Genomic DNA, 12,945 nt, shown 5'->3' on the forward strand with positions numbered 1-12,945 from the left:
TCATATAGACATCATCCTGAAGTATCCCATTTAGAAACGCATTATTCACATCTATTTGTTGAATATCCCACTTGTATGTGATAGCCAGTGTGAGGATAACTCTTATGGTGGTGGGTTTGACAACAGGAGAAAACGTTTCTGTGTAATCAAAACCTTGTTCTTGGTGAAAGCCTTTGGCTACAAGCCTGGCTTTATACTTGTTAATGCTGCCATCTAGATTTTCTTTTATTTTGAAAACCCATTTGCATCCCACTGCTTGCCTATCAGGTGGAAGAGTAGTTAAAGACCAAGTGTTGTTGGCCTGAAGAGCATTGTATTCATCCTTCATGGCCTTAACCCACTCAGGTTTGGAAAGGGCTTGTTTGATACTGGTGGGTTCTAACTCAGTATGGGCTACAAACACTTTAGGTTTGGAGTTGCCGGTTTTGGCCCTTGTGAGCATAGGATGAGAGTTAATAAGCAGAGGGGAAGGAGAAATGTTAGCTCCTATGGAAGGAGACATAGATGACTGAGTGTCTCCAGGTAATGTAACATCAAGGACAGTCAGATGTTGAGGGCTCTCAGAAGGATGTGATGTAGACTGATGAAGAGGGGGAGAAGAGCCTTTTTGACCAATAGACACAGGCGAGTTTTCTGTAAGTTGTTGTGGGGGAGTGGTATTGGATATTTGAACTACCTCATTGGAAGAGGGAGTGTGAGGTACAGGGTCAGTAGAGATGTCAGGATCACCAGAGTTGTTCCCAATGCTTTGGGAACTGTGCCTAGAAGAAATATGTGGGACATTAGATTGCTGAGCTGGCACATGAGACTGAGGTGTACTAACCAGTTGGTCATTATTCAAAGTGACTAGTGCATTGTCCTCTGGATTTTGTGTGTCATTATTGAGAGTAGAATTAGCTACTGGCACCTGTTCATTGGCTCTTATGGAATTCCCTGAGTAACCGGATATTGATGGCACAATAGACAAAAAACCTGGACTGGACAGACTGCTACCCTTGTGAGGTGAATGTTTTGACCCTGAGTCTGTAGGTATATCCTTAGGAAACAGTTTGGGGAAGGGGAAGGACTGCTCATTAAACTTGACATCCTTAGAGATGTAAATCCTGCCATCTGAACTTAAGCATTTAAAACCCTTGTGTTGTGGGGAAACTCCAAGAAAGACACACTCTTGACTTCTAAATTCCAGTTTATGTTTATTGTAGGGCCTGAGGAGAGGAAAGCATGAACACCCAAAGACTTTCATGGTGGAGTAATCAGGGTTTTTGGCATACAATGCATGAAAAGGTGAGTTGGCTTGGGTTAAGGATGAAGAGGGAAGTCTATTTATTATATGCACAGAGGTTGTGAAGCTATAATCCCAATAGGAAATGGGAAGAGAAGCATGAGCCAGCAGTGTGAGTCCCATCTCCACTATCTGTCTGTGTTTTCTCTCAACTGAACCATTTTGGTGGGAGGTATGAGGGCAGGTGAGTCTGTGGGAGATTCCTAACTCTGTCAGAAATTTAGTGAAGGGTCTAAACTCACCCCCAAAGTCTGACTGTACTGCTTTGATAGATGTCAGAAATTGTGTTTTGACAAAGGCATGAAAAAGCTTAAAGGCTTGCAGAGCATCAGACTTTTGCTTAAGCAAATAGATCCAGGTGTATTTGGTGTGGCCATCAACAAAGGCTAGGTAATATCTATAGCCTGAGCTAGATGGACAGGGAGAAGGACCCCATAAGTCAGTGTACAACATGTCAAACGGTTTATGATAAATTGTGTGTGTGAGTGGTGCATGCAATTTATGAGCTTTCCCAACATTACAAGCAGAACAGAAACTAGTGCTTTTATTGGATGAAGCTATATTACACAGTTTTAGAATAGCATCAACAGAATTGTAATTGGCATGACCAAGTCTGTGGTGCCAGAGTGCTCTAGTATTACAAACATCTACACTATTGACAGTTGAATCAGAAGCTACATAACTATGTATACCAGATATAGGTCTCAGTCCTGTTCCATGGTTGGCATACTTCTGAGGCTTCCACTGCAGCTGAGAGAAGAAGTATAGGCCACTGGCATCAAGTGTTCCTTCTGCAAGCACTTGGTTAGAAGCCTGGGAAATTATATAGCATTTGTCAGAGAGGAATTGAAAGGTGACATTATTATCCTTAGCAAATTTAGAAACTGATAGTAAGTTTCTAGTGATAGATGGAACATGAAGAATGTTGGTGAGGAGTAATTTATGTGAAGGATGAACTGTAGAGTGTAAGTGTGTGGATCCTACAGAGTCGATTGCTAGGGATTGACCATTTCCAACATACACCTTATTCATACCTACATAAGGTCATTTGTTTTGTAATAAATGAGCAAAGGGAGTTAGGTGATGAGAAGCACCTGAATCCGCAAACCAAGATTGAGATTCTAGCTCGGAAGGTAAGTTGTACTCTGCACTGTAGCCAGCTGGTCGTCCTGTTGTTGCCATCATTGCAACTGTTTGGGTGGTTTGAGGAGTTGAAGCAGACTCATCCTGCTTGGTACCTGCTTGAGTGGAACTGGCAGACACATTGGTGGTGGCATTTGAAGGCATATAATTCTCATCAAATCTATGCCAACATGTAGAAACTTCATGACCATATTTGCCGCATAGCTGGCACGTTGGTCGATTGCCTGTGATACCTCTGCCTCGACCACGACCACGACTGCGTTGAAAACGACCTCTGCCTCTAGTGCTTGAATAAGCTCCTCTGGAGCCCTGAGATTCATGATGCATATGAGCAATGTTTGCAGCTATGGTTGTTGCATTTTGCTCCTCACGGAATTTATCCAATTGTGCTTCTTGCACATAGAGCAATGCTTCAACGTCGCAGAGAGAGGGAGGTGTGGGACAGCCATACATTTGCATTACAAAGGGGTTATATTCCTCTGGAAGCCCTTGTAGTATAGAATCAACCTGATCTTGTTCAGTTATAGAGTCACCAGCTGCAAGGAGCGAATTCGCAATGGCCTTGATTCGCAGCACATACTCAGTGATCGATTTGGTGCCCTTCTTGGTTGATTTCAGTTCAATACGCAATTGACGAACTCTCGCTTTCATTTGAGCATTAAAATGCTGATGAATTTTGTCCCAAACTTCAAATGCGTGTTTGCACGCAAGAACCCTAGGTAACACGGATTCAGATATCGTAGATAGCAACCAGATGAAAAGAGCTTGATCTTGTACAATCCAGTTTTCATATTCTTCAGAGATCGTACCTGTGACACGATCTTGAGCAGTCTTGAATTTCTGCGGAATCATCGGATTGACCACAAGCTTGTGCATTTTCTGTGAGAGAATAACACCCTCAACCTGTTGATTCCATAGGAGATAGTTGTTATCTTGAAGTTTGATTGAGAGTTTTGGACCAAATGTGTTGGAGGACTTTGTTGCAGAGCCACCAGTGGAGAATTCTTGCGATTTGAGAATCGAATCGGGCGTGCCTTCGGAATCCATTGATGACGAAGCAAGAACAAGATCCAAGAACACAAAAGATGAACGAAAGAGAAGCGCGGAAGATCAGTTCAGGCTCTGATACCATGTTAGAGTTGAATCTTCTTCATACTTCACTCTGTGAAGTTGAAGAGAGGTGATGAAGAAGATGAAGTGAGAAACAGAAGAAAGAAGAAAAGGTATATTTGATTCCCATTACAAAGAGATAAGGTGTTAGCTTATATACAGTACGGTTTCCGTTAACATATCTAACGGTTAACCACTTTACTCTATACTTCAGTCACCCTAAGTTAACAGTGTTAACTATATCTAACAAAAGCACTTAGCTTAAAATAATATCTCTAACAAAGACGTCTTAATCAAATCTAGTTAGGATTGTTATTTGAAGGAAAAGTATCTTGGTTCATCATACTCGGAAGCCAACTTCATTTCACTACAAGTGAGCAACTTTTGTTGCCTTACAAAGTAGGATTGTATGTTTTCCCTTGATTCAAAATGCTCAAAGTTTTTGCGATGAAGGTTACTTTTGAGGTAATCATGTAGATCTGCTCTAAGGGAAGGTTTCGAGATTGGCATATCAGTTAGAAATATGGAGGACATGTCTTCCGCCTAAGACATGAAACTTAATGCATAGGTAGGGTGAGGTTGCTTCATTAACTTCTCAAAATATATTATGTTCATTAGTGTTTAGGGTTTCACCATAATATCACTCATTTTGGTCAATACGCCATAATCAGTACAAAAGGAAGTTGTGTAAATACTATATGCAACCTAAGAGGGGGTGAATTCAGTTGTCAAATTTTTCTAAGTTAAAGCAGTAATTTATAAACTATTATTTTTTCAGAAGCAAATTTATGATTGTTTAACTTGTTCAGAAATTATACTAAGTTATGTGTTGGAAAATAAAGTGTAGAAACTAAAATGACACAAATATTTATCTTGAATCTCATTGCAAATTTAAGGGTACATCCAGTCCCTCTATCTCCTTAGAGAATTTTTCACTATGATCAAATGCTCTTTATATGTTCCACACCATTGTAGCAGAGGTGTTGATGAGGTTGGCTATAGAATTGGAAATCACAATTCCCACATTAATATGGTCTCCATATGAAAAAGCTAGCAAAGTGTCTAACCTTGAGGTGTCACAATTTGAATAGTTAGAAGTACTCTCCAAATTCGAAAATAGAAAGGATTGTCATATTTTGAAGTAAGCTTTAAGCATTTTAGCCATTAACTATGATGTAGGTTTCACTTTTATCTGACATCATGTTTTCTCTTGGGAAATTTCTTGCAAAATCATATCACACGAGATTGTTAAACTCGCGAGTCTACTCAGACTCGTAAAGGGTCCGTAGACTCGATTCACAAACTCGTACGAGTCTATAGAAAAATTAAAAATGACTTTCAAAAACCTGTAAGTGACATATATATGGCACACACATATATTTTTAAACATGTAAATGCTTCATATATGACACAAATATATATAATAGAACACCAATACATCAAATTTTAAATATCATACTCCATAACAAATTTCTTAACCAAAGAAATTGATAATGAAACAAACAAAATAACAAAATATATAGTTAAAGACTGAGCTCGTTTGGCCCAACTTTTTTAAGTCTTAAAAGTTACTTTAAAGTTAAAGTTAAAAATAAGAGCTTTTAAAATAAAGTTAAAGTTGTTTGGTTATGAAAAAAAGTTATTTTTAATTTAAAAGTTGTTCCGCGCGCGTGTGTGTGTGTATATATATATATATATATATATATATATATATATATATATATATATGTAACGCGTATTATTTAATTGTTATATTAACATCTATAAGTTAGCGTATAGTAGAAGAAAATCATAATATTATTGAAAATCATTATACAATAAAACAAGATATGATATATAAAACGAATAAAAAGTTGGACAATACTAGTATCTACAAAAATGATGATGTAAACACAAGAAGAGAAAAGAATAAATAAAACATAACTCTAGATGTTATGAACCATAGAAAAAACTGAAAATTTTTCGTCTACTACATTAGTGCATTTTTTTAAAGAAAAGTGCTTTCGTTGGGATTCGAACCGCGACCACGTGTTTTAAGCTCCGAAAAAGTTGGTTTCAACGCCTTTTTTACAAGCTCCTTTAATTCATTTTTTTGTCTTTAAAAAAAAGCTACTTTTTTCATAAGAGCTTTATGAAAAATGTGTTTGGCCCTCCATCTCCTTATAAGGAGAAGAAAAGTAGATAAAAAGCTGGGCCAAACGAAGTACTAACTTCTTCTTAATTGGCTGGTGGCTACTACATAAAGCAAAAAAAAATCATAAAAAAAATATGCTAATGGCTTCAAACAGTTAAATCATCACCACAAATATCATCATCATCACCTTCATCAGTATATTGAGTTGCTTTAAAGCTCCAAAGCAATCGCAATATCTACAATCGTAACCACTCTCGCGACCACAATTTAAAATTATGCCACATACTCAAACTATTCTAGCCTTATGTCAAAACAGATTCTGAATTGAGGTGTTTTTATGTCTCTATCATCAAGTTCGTCCACTAACCTGAATTTTCCTTACAACACTTGTACGTAGGTTCCTTATAATTATCATTAATAATTATTTAATTAGTAAAACTTGTATAAAGTTTTCATGTGAGTAATGCAATATTTCAAAACAGACTAAAATATTTTCAACCATAAATCATAAATCTTCTAAACCATTTTGTCATGTGAAAATTGATACATGGGGATCGAGATTAGTAGACCTGATTGAAAAATTACGCATCACTTTTACACAAAAGAACATACAAGGAAGCATCCAAGTGAAACATACTAGAAAATACTTACACAATGAAGGATTGAATTACGAAAACGAATGAGAAAAAATAGAAAGAAATAACAAACACGACCACAATGTCAATGAAGTGAGAAAGAAACTTTGATGAAACAAAAGACTAGGAGAGAGACTTTCTAATTCTCGTACAAGTAAAAAAAAGGTTTTTATTAAATAAAATAATTTTTGGGGGAATTTAGGCCTTTTGTTGGGATTAGAAAAATAAAATTAAGAGAAATTTATAGACTCGTAAACTCACCATAGACTTGCGAGTTTATACGAGTTTGAGTGGGTCTATCCGAGTCTACTTGAGTCTATCAAAAAAGATTCTGATCGCGAGTATACTCATTTTTTCTTCCTAGACTCGTAAACCCGTACGAGTTTACGAGTCTACCTGCAAGTTTGACAACCATGATCTCACACTCCTCTTGATTGGGAGTTGAATCCAAATTTTGCCTCTTGTGAATCCCTCATACTAGATGTGCTATAAGGTAAAGAAGATTATTTATTGTTATAACACTGTAGTCAACCAGATTTTCTCGAGCATAAGAGATGTGACGTGAAATAGTTCCTTGTGCATTCATAATGAACTTAAGCCCTATGGACTGGTAGAAAGGGTATGCCAAGATGCCATTTAAATACTATTAATCCCTAGACTCCAAATTAGCTTTGATTTCTAGATACTTATCCAGATTATTATATTAAGATGCTCTTTATACATTAACATTGCATGATATAATTTTTTTCCAATATGCTAAAGAATATTCACTAACAAAAAGATCATGGAAATTCTCTTTCTCACTTGAGAACCTGACGATTTTCCTTTACTTGCGAAGTAGAGGTAGAGGTATAGTGAGGTTAAAAAATAGATGAAAAAGAATGGCTTAAGGTTTATGTTACTTGGGTTAAGAATATGAGAGTGGAAAAGATAATGAACAAAGATAAATGGAGAAAATAACTTATATTTATAGAAATACGCCTGATTGTGCTGCGCTATAATCACTACAATGCTGATATCTCAACTTCCAATGTGCCGCTCAATGGTTAGAAATAAACTAGTTGCACCAAGGAATAAAAAGAAGTGTTATCCAACATTTAAGAGATATATTTGTAAAAGAGTATTACGTTACGTTCATATTAGAGAGGGGCACTATAAAAGTCATGTGATTCAAATCGCAAGGTTTCAAAATTATTCTAACTTATGGATTTGAATAAGTCTTGATTTTCCTGCTTTAGATATATCAGAATTGAGGAACTTGGAAGCCTGCACAACTTTGTTCTCTAATTCAAGGGGTAAATGAAAAGTTTTTTACCATAGATAATTTGGTAAGTAAAAATACATATATGAGATTTAAAGGATGTGTAGTATGCCTATGATGCATCATCTATCTTGATCAATCAACCCTTCCCTAAGGCATTCACTATCTTCTCCAAGAATTGTCTTATCAGTCTATTAGAGACTTCCAATAACCTACTTGTTTTAGGATGATAGGATGTTGATACTCTATGATTAACATTGTACTTTCTTAGCAGACTTTCCATCTTCTAATTAAGATAATGAATTTCTTCATCACCCACTAGGGCTCTAGGTACCCCTATCGATAGACGATATTATTTTTGAGTAAATTTAGAACTACATTTGCATCATTAGTTGGAAATGTTAATGCTTCTACCCTTATTGATACGTAGTCTACTACTACTAAGATGTAGTTCTTTTTAAATGAATGAGGAAAGTGTCCCATGAAGTCCATTTCCACATATAAAAAGTATTAAGTCTAAAATAAGGGTTTGAGGCATCTCATTCTTCTTAGAAATATTTCTTGTATGTTGACAACATTCACATTCCTTTACATGATAAAATGCATCTTGGAATAGGGATGACCAGTATAACTCTGATTGTAGTACTTTAGATGTTGTGCGATCTCCACTAAAATGACCCACATATTCAGAACCATAAAAATGTTTCAATATCATCCTATATTCCTTATCAAGTATATATCCTTTGTTTAAATTATCCGTCCATCTTATATAGGAATGTATCATTGCATACATTGAATCTATAATCATTTAAAAATTTCTTTCATTGGTGAGGGTTGAAATATGGAAGGATGGTGCCACCTAATAGATAAGTTTTATAGTCACAAAACTATGGCTCACTTTTTATTTCTAGAATATGTTCATCATTGAAATCATCCTTTAGGGGATTTTCCTCTCCGGTTTCTTTCATGGGGCTTAATATGGACAAATGGACAACCTATGTGTTCTCACATCCCTTATTGTCTTTAATTTCAAATCAAACTATTGAAGTAGAAGGATCCATCTTAAAAATATTTGCTTTGATTTATATTTAGAAAAAATATCTTAATTTAGCATGATCAGTGTAAACTATTACTTTAAATCCCAATAAATATTCACTAAACATATCAAATGCATGCACAACTACTAAGGCTATGTTTGAGAATTTTTAGGGGAAGGGAGGAGAGGGCTTTGAAAAAGTAGAAGGATTGGGTGGAAAGAATTGAATGATTTTGATTGAGAGGGTTTTAGAGGGTTTACTTTTATTCATAACACCAAAACCCCCTAATATGGGGGAACTAAAAATTTATATTAAAGGATAGCTTACATGAATTTTCAAAATATCTTTTATGATGTTATATTATTCGAAAAATTAAAAATATAGTAATGATATACACTCTTTTATCACATCAGTAAAACTGACACTTGAATGAGAAGTAAGACCATAACACATTAAAACTTAAAATAGATCAATCGAAAAAAGTATTTTAAAAATAATTTTAAAATAAAATAAAATTGAAGCGTGGAGATTTTAAGAAGTAAAAAAATAGGGTCATGTTTTAAAATAAAAACAAATCAATAAGTAAAAATGATATATGATATATATATATATATATATATATATATATATATACACACACACACACACACACCAAAAATGTTTGGGCCGACATGGGAGATCGGTGCGAGTATAAGCGGCTATGGCATAGAAATCGGTTTGGGACATACCCCTGAGTAGGCCGGGGATATCTTCTCTACTCGGGGCACTTCTACTATTCGGGAAGCCTTTCAAGTCGGATGGGACTTCTATTTCCCACCTCGGAAACCGCTTATTATAGTCGGATATGACGGTTACGGATATGGGGGCGCTTGGGTTGTTACAAGACATTACACTTCATAAATGGAGGGCGGTAGAGGTTACAATAGTTGCCATTACTAAGGGACTCCAAGGGTCATTTCATTAATATTGTGGTTCATTATTCAAGAGGTATAAATAGGGCTCCCAATTGAGGGATAAGCAAGACATGTTTCCATTTTGAGTTCACGCATACAATTATCGTGCTGCTCAAATCCCTAAAAAAACTCAGTCATCTTTCAGCTTTCAGTTTAACCTATACAGTTGCGACCTCATCGAATATGTTTTTAGGAGGTATCCAAATGTGTTTTACAAGAACAATATATATATATATATATATATATATATATATATATCATTCGATCAAAATTTATGATTATAATTAAATAATGTTTTAAGTTATCACGTGATTTTAATTTTTAAGTGTGTTTTCTTTTAATAAAACCTTTTCTCTTCCCTACTAAGAAGTTTTTTTTTTAATAATCAAGTTTTTAAAAAAATACCAAACAAACTAATATTTCAAAAAAATTAACCCACTAACCATGTTTGGTGGCATTTTTCACGTAGGCGACATCCCACACGACACCTCTTATTTTTTTAGTAACATGCAGATTTGGTGTTACCTGCATATTTACCTGCGAATCTACCTACGGATTTACCTACAAACCAAACAATTTACATTTCTACAGGTAAATTCGTAGGTGATTGAAAAAAATTTAATAGAAAAGGAGGCACCATTCTTCCCCTACTAAAAGTCTTGAAATATTTTATTGATAACCTCAACTTTTACTCTTCCTTACTAAAGCATTGCACCTCTTTGCCTACTACCTGCTAAATCTCTTTGCCTAGTACCTACTACACTATTTTTCATTTTGTTACAATCTTTAACAATTTCGAAAAGTCTGTTTTCTCTTTCTCTCCATCTACTATTTGCTTTAATATTTTCATGTTAGTTATATTCTACTGTTTGCATAACTATTTCCACGTGAGTGATATTTTGAAGATTTTTGTTAATAACCAAGTTTTTTTTTTAAATATCAAACAAATTAATATTTCAAAAAAATCACCCATTAACCATGTTTGGGGTGTTTTTCACGTAGGCGTCATACAACATGGTGTCTCCTTTTTTTAATTTTTTTTTCAATTTACCTACGAAAATATTTAATTATTAGTTTGCAGGTAAATCTGCATGTAGATTCGAAGGTAAATCCGCATGTAACACCAAATCCGCAGATAAATCTGCAAGTAAGTGGAAAAAAATTTTAAAAAATAGAAGACGTCATGTGGGACGGCGCCTACATTGAAACCACACCTAAACATAATTAGTGGGGTGATTTTTTGAAATATTAATTATTTGATTTTTTATTAAACTTGGTTATTAGAAAAAAAAATTCTTCTGATATACTACTTTTAAAATATATACTACTTTTAAACTTGCAATATATACTACTTTTAATATATAAATAGTTTCCTATATGTTAAATGTATATATTCAAAAAATATTTAGTATCTATTATTTTGAAATATAAATATGTAGAGTTAAATATATTCAAATTAATTTGAATTTTTTGTTGTTATCTTTATTTATTTGTTTGTTTGTTGATTTTATTTATATGTATTTTTTTATATATTATAGGAATCTTTGTATGAAAATGAGTAACGATAGAGTTGATTTAGCATCGGTATTCAAAAGTTTAGAAGATGAAAAAAAAACATGTGAGAAGAATGGATTCCTATGGGCGAATATGAATTCAAACCTATAACCGGTAAGATATTTTAATTCTTAAGAAGGAGATAAATTTCATAAAATTTATGCACACTCTATTGGATTTAGCATACGTAATTCATCTCAAACGAAGGATAAAAATGGTGTGAAATAGAAATATATTTTATGCTCAAAAAAAGGTTTTAAAGTAGAAAAATCAGTAACCTTACATAAATTGATTATTAGTGAAAATAGTTTGCCTAAAGTGAGAAAAAGAAAATTGACAAGTGAAGAATGCAATGCAAAAATTTGCTTTTAGGAGGACAATATATGGTAGATACGAAGTTGCATAATTTTATGAAGGTCATACACATGGATTAGTCACACCTAGAAAGAAACAACTCCTAAGATCAACAAAGAGTGTTAACAATGCTCACAAGAAACTATTGTTTTCTTGTAACACAACTAATGTGAGAACTTTCAAAGTTTATCAGTTATTGAAAGAGCAAGTTGGGGGTTATGAAAATATATGATGCACACAAAGAGATTTTCAAAACTATTCAAGAGATTTGAAATAATCGATCAAACACTCAGATGCACAAATATTTATTGATAATTTTAGGAGAAAACACGAGATAAATTATTCATTCTTCTATGGCTATGCAGTTGATGATGAAGGTAGGCTGAAATATGTATTTTGGGTTAATGGTAATAGTCGGAAAAAATTACTCTTTATTTGGAAATGTGATTTCATTTGACACGACATAAGTATTGTATGATTTTTGCACCATTTACAAGTGTAAATCATCGTCGTCAAAGTGTAACCTTTGGAGTTACACTCTTAGCCGATGAAAAAGTATATTCATTTGTGTGGTTGTTTGAGTCATTTTTTAAAGCAATGGGAGGGCACAAACCTACTGTGATCATAATAGATCAACACCCAACTATGAAGATTGCAATAGTGAAGGTATTTAATGGTTCTTCACATAGATTTTGCATGAGGCATAATTTTAAAAAAGATTCAGAAAAGATAGGCATTTCCTTAAATGTCAACATTGATTTTAGTAATCGTCTTATGTCATGTGTTTGGAATTCAGAGACTCCTAAAGAATTTGAGTCAAGATGGAAGAGTATTATTAATGATTTTAAATTAGAGGAGAATGGTTGACTTTCTCAAATGTTTGATATTAGAACTATGTGGATACCATCGTATTTTAAAAATATATTTATGGTGGGAATTTTGAGAACAACCTCTAGATCAGAGATGGAAAATTTATTCTTTGAAAATTACTTGAACAAGAACCTTAGCTTAGTAGAATTTTGGATGTCATTTGCCAATTTTTTTTTAAAGATTATTTCCTTAACCATGCTTTTTTTTAAAAGAATATAGATTTGCATTACTACCTGCAACAAAAGAATCTCCTTTACAGACAATCTTTAATTTCTACGATGAACAATCATTTATCTCTTCACAAAATGAGTTAATAATTTATGCTATGAACAATCATCGACCAGACCGCAATTGCAATGTAATTTAAATTGCGATATTTCCCATAGAACTAATTAGAACTACTTTAGAAAATCATAACACCGGCATCGGACATCAACGATATTAACCGTGATCTTTAATTTCAAGTATTTTTTTATCATAACTCAAATTTTTAGAATCCTCTAAGCTCAACTTATGGATCGGACATCAATGGCATTAACCATAATCGAAAAATCGGCAAGCGCGACTGCAAATATCATAAAATCATTGATATATCGTACAATTTAGTATTTT

The sequence above is a fragment of the Vicia villosa genome, linkage group LG7 (assembly GCF_029867415.1).
Source record: "Vicia villosa cultivar HV-30 ecotype Madison, WI linkage group LG7, Vvil1.0, whole genome shotgun sequence".
In the NCBI taxonomy this organism is placed as follows: Eukaryota; Viridiplantae; Streptophyta; class Magnoliopsida; order Fabales; family Fabaceae; genus Vicia; species Vicia villosa.